This window comes from Tamandua tetradactyla, chromosome 23, assembly GCF_023851605.1.
Source record: "Tamandua tetradactyla isolate mTamTet1 chromosome 23, mTamTet1.pri, whole genome shotgun sequence".
In the NCBI taxonomy this organism is placed as follows: domain Eukaryota; kingdom Metazoa; phylum Chordata; class Mammalia; order Pilosa; family Myrmecophagidae; genus Tamandua; species Tamandua tetradactyla.
Genome location: NC_135349.1, coordinates 26675093 through 26688649, shown reverse-complemented (window position 1 = coordinate 26688649; position 13557 = coordinate 26675093). Strand labels below are relative to the sequence as shown.

At 35.4% G+C, this 13557-nt stretch overlaps 1 long non-coding RNA gene across 4 annotated transcripts in view; it reads right to left on the bottom strand.

Annotated features, from left to right (window-relative positions):
* Positions 1-13557, bottom strand: part of LOC143667340 (uncharacterized) — a 172636-nt gene that overhangs the window by 107123 nt on the left and 51956 nt on the right. For 3 of the 4 annotated variants that reach the window (XR_013167995.1, XR_013167998.1, XR_013167997.1), the window contains exon 2: positions 1675-1847. This is a non-coding gene — a long non-coding RNA (uncharacterized LOC143667340). Of the gene's footprint in view, positions 1-1674; positions 1848-3683; positions 3766-13557 lie in introns of those variants that run through there. The other variant, XR_013167996.1, reaches the window with a different exon arrangement.

Sequence of the window (13557 nt, the reverse complement as noted above, 5' to 3'; positions counted from 1 at the left end):
AAACTGGCTGCCCCTATCAGCACCTGCCCCTCTCAGTTTGACTTCAAGTGGGACCCAGTCTCCTCCTCTTGCCCCCTCCTGGCAACCTCCAAACAGAAGACCACTGGCTCTTTCCTCAGTTTAAGGACTCTCCTGGTGATCCTTGCAAAGAGAGACAAGGAGCAATGCAGGAATGGAGAAAAGTGAGACAATTATTGTCATTATTATAATAACAATGAACATTTTCAGTGCTTGCAGCATGCCAGGCTGTGTGCTAATTGCTTTCCCTCTGTGGTCTCCATTAATCCTCACAGCAGCTTCATTATACAGAAGCTGGGCCTCAGAAAGGCAGGATCTGTGGTGAAAACAACATTATTGGGACCCAGGCTTTTCTGACTGCAAAGCCCATGACCTTAAACTGTATACTGCAGAAGAGCTGCAGCCTCAGTTATCAAGGCCCATCTCAGGGACACAATCTCTGGTAAGCAAAAATCATTCCATCTTCCAGGGGTGGAAAAGTTGCCACTTACCTGGGCAGGCCAGGCTAAGGAATAAAATAAAACTGGCCCTGAAGAGTGTAGGAATCTTGTGGCTAAAAGGACCTGGGATCAGTCAAGATTGGCAAGTTATTCTTCTCTACCTGTGTGTCCAAGCACTAAAACGTCTAATTGAACACCGGGAGTCAGGCTGTCTCATCCACACAGCAAGAAGACTTCACAGACGCTTGCAGGGATCAGGGGTTAATGACAACTTCACTATTCTTTCGGGTGCTTAAAATTATTATAGGGCTAAATATTCTCTATCTTCCTATGTACTTTGCATGAAAAAGATGTTTTTCTATAGAAAGAGAGAAGCTGTGGCTGACGCCCAAACAGATCATCTGGTAGCATTTCTTGAGCTAGAACTTTTAACTTTCATCCTGTTCTAAATGAAACAGTGTGGGCAGGTAGGGATACTAACCTGGAAAACAAGAACCAGGTTGCAGGACAGTTAATATCCCATCCATCATTTTAAAGTTAATGATGTGAATAAAACCTTGGGGCACCAAAGATTTTAACTCTTTAGGTTGTAAGTCATAAAACTCCAACTCAAACTGGCCAAAACAAACAAAAATAAAACAGAAAGGCAAGAAGAAGACAGAAAGTGGGGCATGTATTTATTTGCTCATGCACCTGAAAAGTCCATGTATACTTCAGGCATGGCTAGATCCAGGAGCCTTAATAATGTCATCAGAAAGTTCTTTTCCCATTTATCATATCTGTTTCCTTTGATGGTGTTTTGATTCTCTAGGAGACGCTATTCTCATGATGGCAAGATAGCTAGCGAAAGCGCCAGGTTCATATCCTACCAGTTCAAATCCTAAGGGAAAGGTGGTTTCTTTTTCCCAAAAGTTCCAGCGACGGAAAGTTCCAAGGTTGATATTTTGGTGCAGTGTGGGTCATGCTCTCATCCCTCAAGCTACCAATTCCCATGATTTAAATTGACCAGCTCTGGGTCACAATTTAGTCCTGGAGCCAGAAGAAGGTTAATTCCAACTGGGTGATGAAAATGAGTGAGAAATTTGGGTTTTTTCTGGCAAGAAAAAGAGAGCAGATAACCTACTGGACAGCCCACTAACCTAGGAGGATTAAGTGAAGAGCCTGAATTCACCAAGGGATCTGTCTAAGCCAGCTGCCGTACTATACATTAACTTACCTAAGCATCACAGCATCCCTGTGTAGTCACTTTTATCTCCCCAGTAATTCTGCTGTTGTCGAGGATACTGAGACTCCAAGAGGGAGGGTAGCTTATTTCATTCTGCATGAGCTTGGGCTCAAACTCCCATCTGGTTTATTCCAACAGCACTGCTCCCTCTTCCAGCTTGCATCCTGTCCCAGAAAAGCAATTGAGAATAGAATTAAATAACAACCCCAGCTCCAGAAGAAACACTATTTGACTGGGTTACGGTCCGTAGATTACTATATCTGTCCGAAATTTAGTTTTCACAGCTGTAAAATGAGAAGGCTGTTCTAAACTGGTGGTGTTAGCAGATAGTAGAAGTATCTAAACATGACACCTTTTCAGGAAAACATCTAGGGTATACTCTCTTTCAGCCAGCGTGACCACCCATAAATATGGCATCCAGTCTCTTTGGATCCAACAGCCTTGGATTGTCCATCAAGGACCTTGGGCATCCAGTTTAATAATCATGATGGTAATAACTCAAGGTGTCCTTAGAGTTTTGGAATATATTACTTCATTTAATCTTTTTACTTTTTCTGTCTAGTTATACAACTCTTAAACTACAAGAAATATGTCAGACACCTAGATACTCTTCTCCAAGATTAAACAGATGTTAACATTTTGCTATATTGCTTTAATAATCATTCTAAAGAAACAAAATGTTACAAATAGTCCTCAACTCGCCCCAACCAATATCTGTAACTCTTTTCTCTTCTTCCCTCCTTCCCAGAGGTAACCTCAATACTGAATTGGTATGAACGAAACACAAATGTGTTAATATCGTTTAGTATATATGCATAAACTATATATTAAGTATGTATGTACATATATATTTAATCTTGTGTTTTAAAATTTTACATGATATCCTTTTAAACTTGTCTTCACTTAAACTTTTAAAAATTTGTTTTTACTATTTAAAAAAATTCATCTATATTGATACATGCGTATCTTGTTCATTCAGTTAAATCACAATACTATATTCTGTTGTGAATAAAAACAATTTATTTACAATTTTCCAGCTGAAAGAAAATTGGTTGTTGCTACTTTCTTATAATGACAAGTGAAAAACATCCTTGTCTAGCTCTCCTTTGGTACAAAAGAACAAACACTCAGGAATGGAATTGTTATTTAATGAGTATGGACATCTTCAGCTTTCCTAGGCAATGCCAAATTGTAGTTCAACATGATTTTACCAATTTATACGCCCACCAGAAATATGAATTTTCATTTCCCCATTCTCATCAACACTGTTTCCAGATTCATTGATTATGTCATCTAAAATTGCAAAATGATATTTCACTGTTATATTTTGTATATACCTGATAGTGGCATTGAGAATTTTTTAATAGTAATTGGATATCAGATTGTCTTCTTCTTTGAATTACTTTTCCGTGTCTTTTGTCAATTGGGTTGTTTGTTTCTTAATAATTTGTAAGGGTTCTTTATATATCCAAGTACTAATCCCTTATAAATTACATGGTTTGCAGATAACTTCTCTCAAACTGTGCTTGTCATTTCCAAGTTTAAGATGTACTTTGTTATACAGAAATTTAATTTAATGCAGTAGCATCTATCAATATTCTCCTTTGTAGTGTAAGTGTTGTATTTAAGGAAAATTTCTCTGCCCTGACTTCATACAAAGATTCTCCTATGATTTCCTCTAAAGATTTTGCATTGCTTTTTCACATGCATAATTTTAATGTATCTGGGATATATTTTTCCATTAGCTGTATTGTTAGGCATCTAATTTTATCTTTTTCCATGTGGATAATGAATTGTCTCAGCACTAATAGCTCACTAATTATAATGTCACCTCTGTCATATTCCCAACTCCCTTATTACATGAAAGCCTGTGTTTAGATGGCTTTCTAACATTGCTTTATTTTGTCCATTTCTCTGCCAATACCACACAGTTTTAATTATGCCTAGTATTCCCAGTTATTAAGTTTCTGTGTCTCAGCATCAAACTCATCCTTCCTTACTTTGCTTTGCAATATGGTGGCTGGGACTGTGCAAATCCTTTCTCTGCTTCACCAGTTGCTTTAGTTCAGCTTTGTCTCTTGGCTCTAGAAAGAAAGCAAAGGCTGAATAACAATGAAGACTCAGTCCTTCCTGTCTGCTGTGGGTCCTTATGGATATCATCCACTATCACTCCACCAGTTCTTTCCCAAAGGAAAAGCTTGACCAGTTTGCAAGTTTCCCTAACACATGCAGAACCAGCTTCATCTTGTCCCCCTCAGAGACCCCAGTGCCCACTGGCCGAAGTCTCCTTCCTTCCCCCATGGCTTCTCCTCCAAACTCAAAGACTGCAGAACTAGCTGAGCAGTTCAGCTGTGCAGGGTGCTTCTCTAAGCACTCACCTTCAATAAGGTCAATCACTTTCCTTTGTCTCTCGGCTCTGGAGATATTAGATAATTCCTATGGCTATTCCCTCAGTGATGTCATTACATTCCTTTTTAATCTTTTATTTACCCAATTAACAATTTTCTACCCAGTCCATAGTGTATATTAAATGCTGTGGTTTCTGTCTCTTGACTGGCCCTGACTGATATCACAGCTTTACAATAACTCTTGACCCCTGTGCTAGTTTGAAAGGATTATGTACACTAGAAAAGTCATGTTTGAATTCTGAGCCATCTTGTGGATCTTTTAATCCTTATTCAATGCTGTAGGTTGGAAACATGATTAGTTTATCTCTGTGGAGATATGACTCCATCCATGCCAGGTGGGTCTTGATTACTAGACTCCTTTAAAGTAGGAAGCATTTTGGAAAGAGAGAACCACAAGACCAAGAGCCCACACAGCCAGAGACCTTTGGAGATGAAGAAGGAAAATGCTCCTGGGGGAGCTTCAAGAAACAAAATGCCTAGAGAGAAAGCTAGCAGACAGCACCATGTTCACCATGTGCCTTTCTAGGTGAGAGAGAAACCTCGAATTTCATCAGCCTTTCTTGAGTGAAAGTAACCTCTTGTTGGTACCTTAGGTTGGACATTTTTATAGATAGGCTTTAATTGGGACATTTTATGGCCTTACAACTATAAATTAGCAACTTAATAAATTCCCCTTTTTAAAAGCTATTCCATTTCTGTTATATCTCATTCCAGCAGCTAGCAAACTAGAACAACCCCTCAGAAGGAAATGCTCTCTCTTAGTTTTTCTTCTTCAAAATTGTCTTGGATCTTCTTGGTCCTTAGTTTCCCACATGAATCTTATAGACTCTCTCATGATTTTCAAATAATAACAGCAATATAAGGATGTGCATGTTTTATAACAGTCTCATGAATTCATAGATAAATGTGTTAAGAATTGCCATTGTAAATTGAGATTTTCTGATCTATCAACTCAGCATGATTTTCCCATTTATTTATGTCTTCTTTTATGTTTTTTCTCTTTTTTCTTATACGTTTCAAGTAGTATGTTAAAGTTTTCTCCATACAGTTTATGTACATGTTTTGCTTGATGTAGTACTAATTAATTTACAGATATTATTGCACTGGTATATTAAATCTTTTATTTACTGCTTTTAATTGTTTCTGGCTGGTGTTTAAGAAGATAATTGTTTTTTTTCCTGCATATTAATCTCATATCAGCAACTTGCTGAATTCATTTATTTAATTATTAATTTGCCTGTATATTCTGTAGAAGTTTTTCATATAATACTAACTGTGAATAATAACAGGGTTTTTTTTCTTCTTTAAAGTTGTTATACCATTTATTTTTGTGTGTGTGCCTGCACATATGGGTGATTATGTTTTACCCTATCATTGTACCTTCAGTTCAGAATTGAATAGAATCACTTCTATTCCTAGCCAAGAACAGGATTTACCATATCACCTGAAACAGGTTTATTCCTCCAAGGATTTGTTTTGATTTTTATTTCCTTTATTAGTGAAGTCGTGGATTTACAGAGCAATCATGCATAAAATACAGGATTCTCATATACCTCCTTATTAATACTTTGCATTGGTATGGAACATTTATTACAATTGATGATAGTACATTTTTATAATTGTACTATTAATTATAGTTTAACTCAGGGATGACTGTTATGTAGTGTAGTTGCATGGATTTTTAAAACTTTTTATTCTGTTACCATATATACGATCTAACATTTCCCCTTTTAATCACATTCAGATATATATTTCAGTGCTGTAATTGCATCCAGAGTGTTGTGCTACCATCAGCACCATCCATTACTAAAACATTTCCATCGTCGATAGTATCGTGGTAAGCATCTTTTCATGTCAACTGTAACAGTTTTTTTAAATTACTTTTTTAAAAAATGAAATAATTACTCCCAAGAGATCAGGCCAAAAAAACAAAAAAACCAGTGATCCCTGGTAAAGAAGAAACAAATGAGGTGAATCCTACAACTACTCCAGCTTACTGCCTACAGAAATTTTTCAGCATTCAGCATAGGGAAGGCGACTCCAGCAGCATCCAGTAGTCTTAACGAATTAAGGAGAGGAAAGTCCTTAATTGCCTGAGGGGAGTCCAAGGTAGCTAGAGTTCACAGAGCAGAATACCAGAAAGGAGAAAGCTATACAGGGAGAGGTCTCGGGAGATAGGCAGATTGCTGTTGAGTCTTCACCTGATCACCTTATCAGTGAGAAAACTCTCCAAGGCTAGTTAAAGAACCACTCAAAAGGATTAAAGGGTATAATACTCAGAGATCACACAAGGCCAGGAAATAATGCCTGTTCCCCTAAGTTATAATGGAAGACCTCATAGTCCTAAGCATATCGGATAGATGACTTAGAAGGTTTTGCTTCAGTAGTGGGGCAAAATTAGCCTGAGACTAAATGGTGTCCCCCGGACAAAGCTCAACAGGAACTATAGGAATAAAAGAAATACCCAGTACACAACAAAGTGAAATTCCAAATCAAAATAGGCATTTTTTCATAAATTATCGAATATACAATAAACAAGAAAAATATGACCCATAATGAGAAATCAATCAATCAGAACTAATTCAGGAAAGACACAGATGATAGAAATAGTAAACAGAAACTAGCTAAAACATTGAAAATGTCAACTAGAGACCTGGAACAAATAAAAAAAAATCAAACCTCTAGATACAAGCACTAAACTATCTGAGATGAAGAACACATTAGATGGTGTAAAGAAGCAACAGATAAGTCATGGAAGAAGAAAAGATTAGTAAAACTGAAGATATTAGTAGAAACTATCCAAATGAAACACAAGGATTAAAAATAATGAGCAAAAAAGAAAAAAATAATGAGCAGAACATCAGTGAGCTGTAAGACAACGTGAAGTGCCCTGAAATACATGAAATAGGCGTCCCTGAATGGAAAGGGTAGAGATAAAAAAAAACTTGAAGAAATAATGGCCAACAGTAAAAAATGTGCAAAAGACTTTAATGGGAATTTTACTAAAGAAGATATACACATGGCCAATAAACATATGAAAAGATTCAACATCATTAGCAGTTAAGAAAACCTAATTTAAACTACGATAAGATACTACTCAGTACCCACCTAGGATGATGATAATTGAAAAGACAGAAAGTCGTTGTCTAGAACGTGTTTAAATTGGAACTCTCATACACTGCACTGCTTTAGAAAAGTTTGTTGGATTCTCATAAAGATAAACATAAATTAAGCATAAGAGTCCATAATTTTACTTCTATTTACCTCAAGAAAAATAAAATATCTAAAAATTGAAAGCAGGAGCTTGAACAGTTATGTGTACATCAATGTTTGTAACAGCAGTATTTACAATAGCCAAAAGGTGGAAGCAACCCAAATGTCCATCAATAGTTACAAAGTGTGGTATATACACAGAATGAAATGTTATTCAGCCATGAAAAGGAATTAAGTACTAATACATGCTACAACATGGATGAACCTTGAAGACATCATATTGAGTGAAATAAACAAGACACAAAAACACAAACATTGTATGGGCTTGCTTGTATGAAATACCTAGAAGAAATAAATTTCATTGCGACAGATAGTAGATTACGGGTTACCAGGGGTTGGGGGTAAGAGGGAGTTATTATCTAATGCATGCAGAGCTTCTTATTGAGATGATGAAAAGGTCAGGGTAATATGATGGTACCACAATATTGTCAGTGCAATTAAAACAACTAAATTTTACTCTTGAAAGTAGCTAAAATTAGAAATTTTGAGTTGTGTAAATGTAACTATAATAAAAATTAAATACATATATATAAATATATAGTAAGTAAAAAATGAAGGCCAACATATTATCAGGTGGTGGGAATATAGGGTGTTTCAATTGTATGGTATAATTGAATATTAATAAAATATTGGAAAAATTTTAAAATAAACATAAATTTTTAAAAGAAGAAAAAGAATATGTCTACACGAAGACGTGTATAAATGTTCATAGCAGCATTATTTGTAACAATCTTGGAACACTCTAAATGTCCATCAGCTGTTGAATGGATAAAAAAAATTGTGATATATCCATACAAAGTGATACCACTCAGAAATAAAAGAGTGAACTATCGATACACACAACATGAATGAATCTCGAAAACATTTTGCTAGGTGGAGGTAGCCAGACACAAAGGCCACATAGTATAATATCTACTTATATGAACTGCCCAAAAAAGGCAAATCCATGGAGTCAGAAAGCAGATTAGTGGTTCCTGCTCCCACTAATCTGGGAACAGAGAGTGAAAACAAATCAGCACAAGGGAACTTTAGTGGCAGATGGAAATATTCTAAAATTGGATTATGTATAACTGTATATTTATTAAATATCAAATTATACACTCAAAATGGGTGAACTTTATGATATGTAAATTGTACCTCAATAAAACTATTTAAAACAAAAGAGACTGCTAAAAGAATGAAAAGAGAAAATATTTGCAAAACATAAATCTTATTTTTAATAAGATTTTCATCAGAATATATAATACAACTAAAACAGGGACAAATTTTGATCTGCAAGATTATCTTTGTCATTGTTATGCATATTTTCTAATTTTCCATTTTGATTTTTTCATTTATCAAATCTTTGATACATGAATTATCTACACATATAGTGTAAAATTCCAAATTATATATATATTTTTGTTATGGATTTCTAATGTTATGAAATTGTGCCTGGAATATAGTATTTGTTGATAGTTATTTAGATCTGCTATTTGGCCTGGACTGTAGCCAACTTTTTAAAACATTGCATGAGGTTTGGAAAATAATTCATAGTCTCTAAACATTACATGTCCATTAGCTCAAAATTTGCTAATTTTGTTACTTGGATTTTCCATAGCCTTAGGTTTTTTTTTTCTATTTAACCTATCAGTTACTGAGAGATGTGGTTAAACTCTCCTATTCTGATTGTCGATTTGTGTAATTACCCTTGTAATTTTGTCAATACCAACTTTACAAAACTTGAATCTAGACAAATTCAGAATTGTTCCAACTTCCTGATGAATCGCTACTACTATCATTGTACAACAATGCTCTAACATTAATAACGAATTTTTCTTTAAAAAATATTTTGTTTTATATTAACGTAGATACACAAATTTTCTTTCCATTAATACACACCTGGTATATGTGTTTATTTTTAATTGATGTTATAAAATAGGGGTCAATGAACTACACCCTGAGGGCCAAATCCAGCCAAAACTTCCTTTTATAAATAAGTTTTTACTGAAACACAGCCATGCACATTTATTTCTGTATCATCTATAGTTGCTTGCAGGCAAAGTTGAATAGCTGCAACAGAGACTTTATGACAAGCATGTCTAAAATATTCATTATGTGGCTTTTTACTGAAAAAGTTTCTTGGCCCTGTCAAACGATATCAGATAGATCCTAATGAATATTCATAACATATGGGTGAGGCAGGAAACAATGCTATAGATACCTGTGTATCCAATACGTAGTTCAAGAAACAGAGCATCGTCAGCACCTTGGACACAGCTTTTGAAACTACCAGCAGGCTCCTCCCCCACCTTAGCCTGGTCCCTTCCCTTCAGATTCATAATCTCCTCCTGCGTATCAATTCTATTTATCATTCCTTTTGTTTTCTGCATAACTTTATTACTTTTGTACCCCTAAACAATATATCAGTTAATCGTTCATGGGCTTTGAACTTCAAATAAATGGAATCATAATGCATTACTTATCTGCATTTGCTTTACTCATGCGCTTTATGTTTTTGAGATTCATCCTTGCTGTTGCATGTAACCTTGGGTCATTTTCACTGCTGTTTAGAATCCCATTGAATGTACCAAAATGTATTTATCCATTCCAAAGTAGATAAGTATTTCTAGGTACTTTTTTTTTGCTATTAATAAACACTGCTGCTATGTACATTCTTGTATGAGTCTCCCGCTGTGCAAGCATTTCTCCAGGATAAACACCTAGAGAACTGGAAACTGCTAGGTCTGAGGATATGATTATGTTCTCCTTCACCATAGAAAACTAAATTGATTTCTAAAGTGCTTACAAATTTATCCTCCCACCAGAAGTGTATAAGATTTATCATCTCTCAATAGCCTAACCAACAATTAATATTGTCCAAATTTTTTTTGCTTGCCAATCAAGAGAATGTGAAGTAATAACTCTTTATTGTTTTAATGAATGTTGGACATCTTTTTTATGATTATTGGCATTCATGCTCCCACGTCTATGAATAAACCTTTTCAAGTAGCTTGCCCATTTTTCTACTTGATCATCTCACTTATATTGACTTGTAGAATTTCTCTATTTTTCTAGATACTAATATTTTTGCCAATTTTTTTTGCAGATATCTTCTCCTGCGTTGAGGCTTGTATTTTCACTCTCTTTTATTGTTGTTTCTGTTTTCTACAGGTGTTTCTAATTTTGATACAATCAAATTTGCTCATATTTCCCTGGTTGGTTTGTATTTTTCATGTATTATTTTAAAAATATTCTTTCCTGGTGCTTTGTTGTTTTAGTATGGTAGGCTGCCAAAAGGCAATAGCTTAGAAATGGCTGGCTTTTAACAATGAGAATGTATCAGCTTACAATCTTACAGTTCTGAGGCCAATTAAAATGTCCAAATCAAGGCATCATCAAGACAATCCCTTCTTTCTGAAGACAGGTTAGCTGCCGGGATCCTGGGCTCTTCTGTCAGATGACGAAGCACATGGCAGCATTTGCCAGTCTCTCCTTTGTTTTCCAAGTTCTACTCTTTCCAGCTTCTGGCTTCAGCGGCTTCCTGTCTGTTTCTGTGCCTTTCTCTCTCAGCTTCCATGTTTTTCTCTCTGTATTCTCTCTCCATTTTCACCCCCTTTATAAAGAATTCCAGTAAGAAAATAATCTTACTCAAAAGGTTCTATCTACAATAGATTTACACTCACAAGAATGGATTACCCTTAAAAAACATAATTTTCTGGGGTCCACAGAGCCTCCAAACCATCACAATTGTCATAATCCTAATCTCTAATGTGGTCTTCTAACGGATTTTATGTTTGCCTTTAACAATTGAATCTTTAATCCACCCAGAATTTATATTTGGGTATAGTGTGAGCTAGGGATATAGCTACTCATCTATCCCTATGCCACACTGTCTTTATAATCATAGCATTATCATAGCTTTGATTTAACTTTTTATTGTAGTAACAGATATACAACTCAAATGTCTCACTTCAGTAATTTTCAAGTGTACAAATGCAGTGTTATTAATTACATTCACAATATTGTTTTACCATCACCTCCTTTCATCAGCAAAACTTGTTCGTCACTTCAAACAAAAAATCTGTGCCCATTAAGCAATAACACCCCTGCCTCTGACCTTTGATTCCTGGTAAACTGTAAAGTGCTATCTGTCCCTATGAACATGCTTCTTCTTTATGAGCGAGATTATACAATATGTTTTGTGTGTCTGGCTTATTTCACTCAACCTTGTATCTTCAAGGTTCAGCTACGTTGTAGCATGTATTAGTACCGTCATGATTTTTAATTAATACAGCTTTATAGTAGCTCTTAATATAAGGCAAAGAAAGTTACTCTTCATGGTTGATCTTTATGAGTACTGTAGATATTCCTAGCCCTTTATGCTACCATAAAATTTAGTATTAGCGTCAAATTCTACCAAATGAAACCTGCCAGAATTTTAATAGGAATAACATTGACTTTTTAGATCAACTTGAGAAGAACTGACATCTTTATGGAATTGAGTCTTCTTATTCATGAAGATAAAATATCCCTTTATGTCTCCTTAAATTTCTTTAAATAACATTTTATAATTTTCTGCTTAAAAGTCTTAACAAATCATTAGATATAGATTTCTCTATATGTACTATTTTAAATGGCACATACTTTATTACATTTTCTAACATTGATTGCTGTTGAATGCAAATGTAATTTATTATGGTATATTAATTTTTTGCGCAAGAGTTGTGCTAAATTCTCTTGTTAATTCTAATAAATTAGCCATAGGTTCTTTTGAGTTTTCTATGTAACTAATCATATCTTCTGGGAATATTAACAATATGAACAGTTTTTTTTCTTCCTCTCTAATCTTAATAGCTTTTATTTCTTTTCTATTATCACTGGGCTGCCTGGACCTTCCAGTACAATGTTGAATAAAACAGTGACAGCAGATACCACTTTCTTGTTCCTGATCTTAAAGGGAGTGCTTTCACCAATTTTCCAACAAAGACAATGTTTGGTACAGGATTTTTGCTTGTTTGTTTGCTTTATGGCTGGGTCACATTTCATTATTTTTCCATGTGAGTGTCCTAACATTGTAGCACCATTTGTTGAATTTTTGTTTGTTTTGCTTGTTTGTTTGTTTCTTGAGGGAAGTACATGTTTCTTGAGGGAAACAGATGTTACAAGATTTTTATATCAGCTTAAGGGAAATTCTCTTCTAGTCTTCTTGTGCTAAAATACTTTATCATCTTTTTCAACATTGATCGAAACGATAACAAGCTATTTCTCCCTTCATTTAATAGGGTGTCTTAGTTTGTCAGGGCTGCTATGACAAATACCACAGAATGGACTGGCCTAAACAACAGGAATGTGTTGCCTTATGACTTTGGAAGCTGTAAGTCCCAAATCCAGGTCTCCACGGGCCATGCTTTCTCTGAGTCTGTAGCATTCTAGTGCTGGCTTGGCACAATGCTTGGATCTCCTTGGTTGGCCACTCTGCCTCTGTCACATGGCAATCTGCCTCATTTTCTGGCTTCTTCTGACTTCTGGCTTCCATTGACTTCTGGCTCCTACGGACGGACTGCGTCTGAATTTCCTCTGTGTATAAGGACTCCAGTCATAAGGAATAAGGCCCGCCCTGATGCAATATGGACTCAACTAAACCAGATCTTCAAAGATCTTACCCATAAATAAGTCCACACCTTAACTGATAATAACACCTCAAAGGTCCTATTTACAAATGGACTCATACCCACAGGACTGAGGATTAAGACTTGAACATGTCTTTTGTGGGTACATAATTCAATTTCCAACATGGAGAGAATTATATTCATTGATTTTCTTATGTTGTCCAAACTCACATCCCCAGAATAAACCCAACATCAACATTAAGTGTATCTCTTCAACCAATTCAGTGCTGGATTCTTTTTGCTAACATCCTGTTTGAGGCTTTTCCAATCGTGTTCATAAGTGAGACTGGCCTGAAATCATACTTTCTTATACTGTCCTTGTTAGGGTTTGGTGTCAATGTTTATTTCATGCAATGAGTGAGGAATGTTTCTTCTTCTTCCATACTCAGTAAAAAAATTCTGGAAAAGAAAAATATCAGACAAATTTTATTTAAATCTCAAATATACATGAGGAGCAGGAGATCTGTGGTTATGAAGCCATACGGGGACATTTTCTATACAGAAATTGAACAGAAATAGACAAAGTTTCCTGTCCTGTTCCT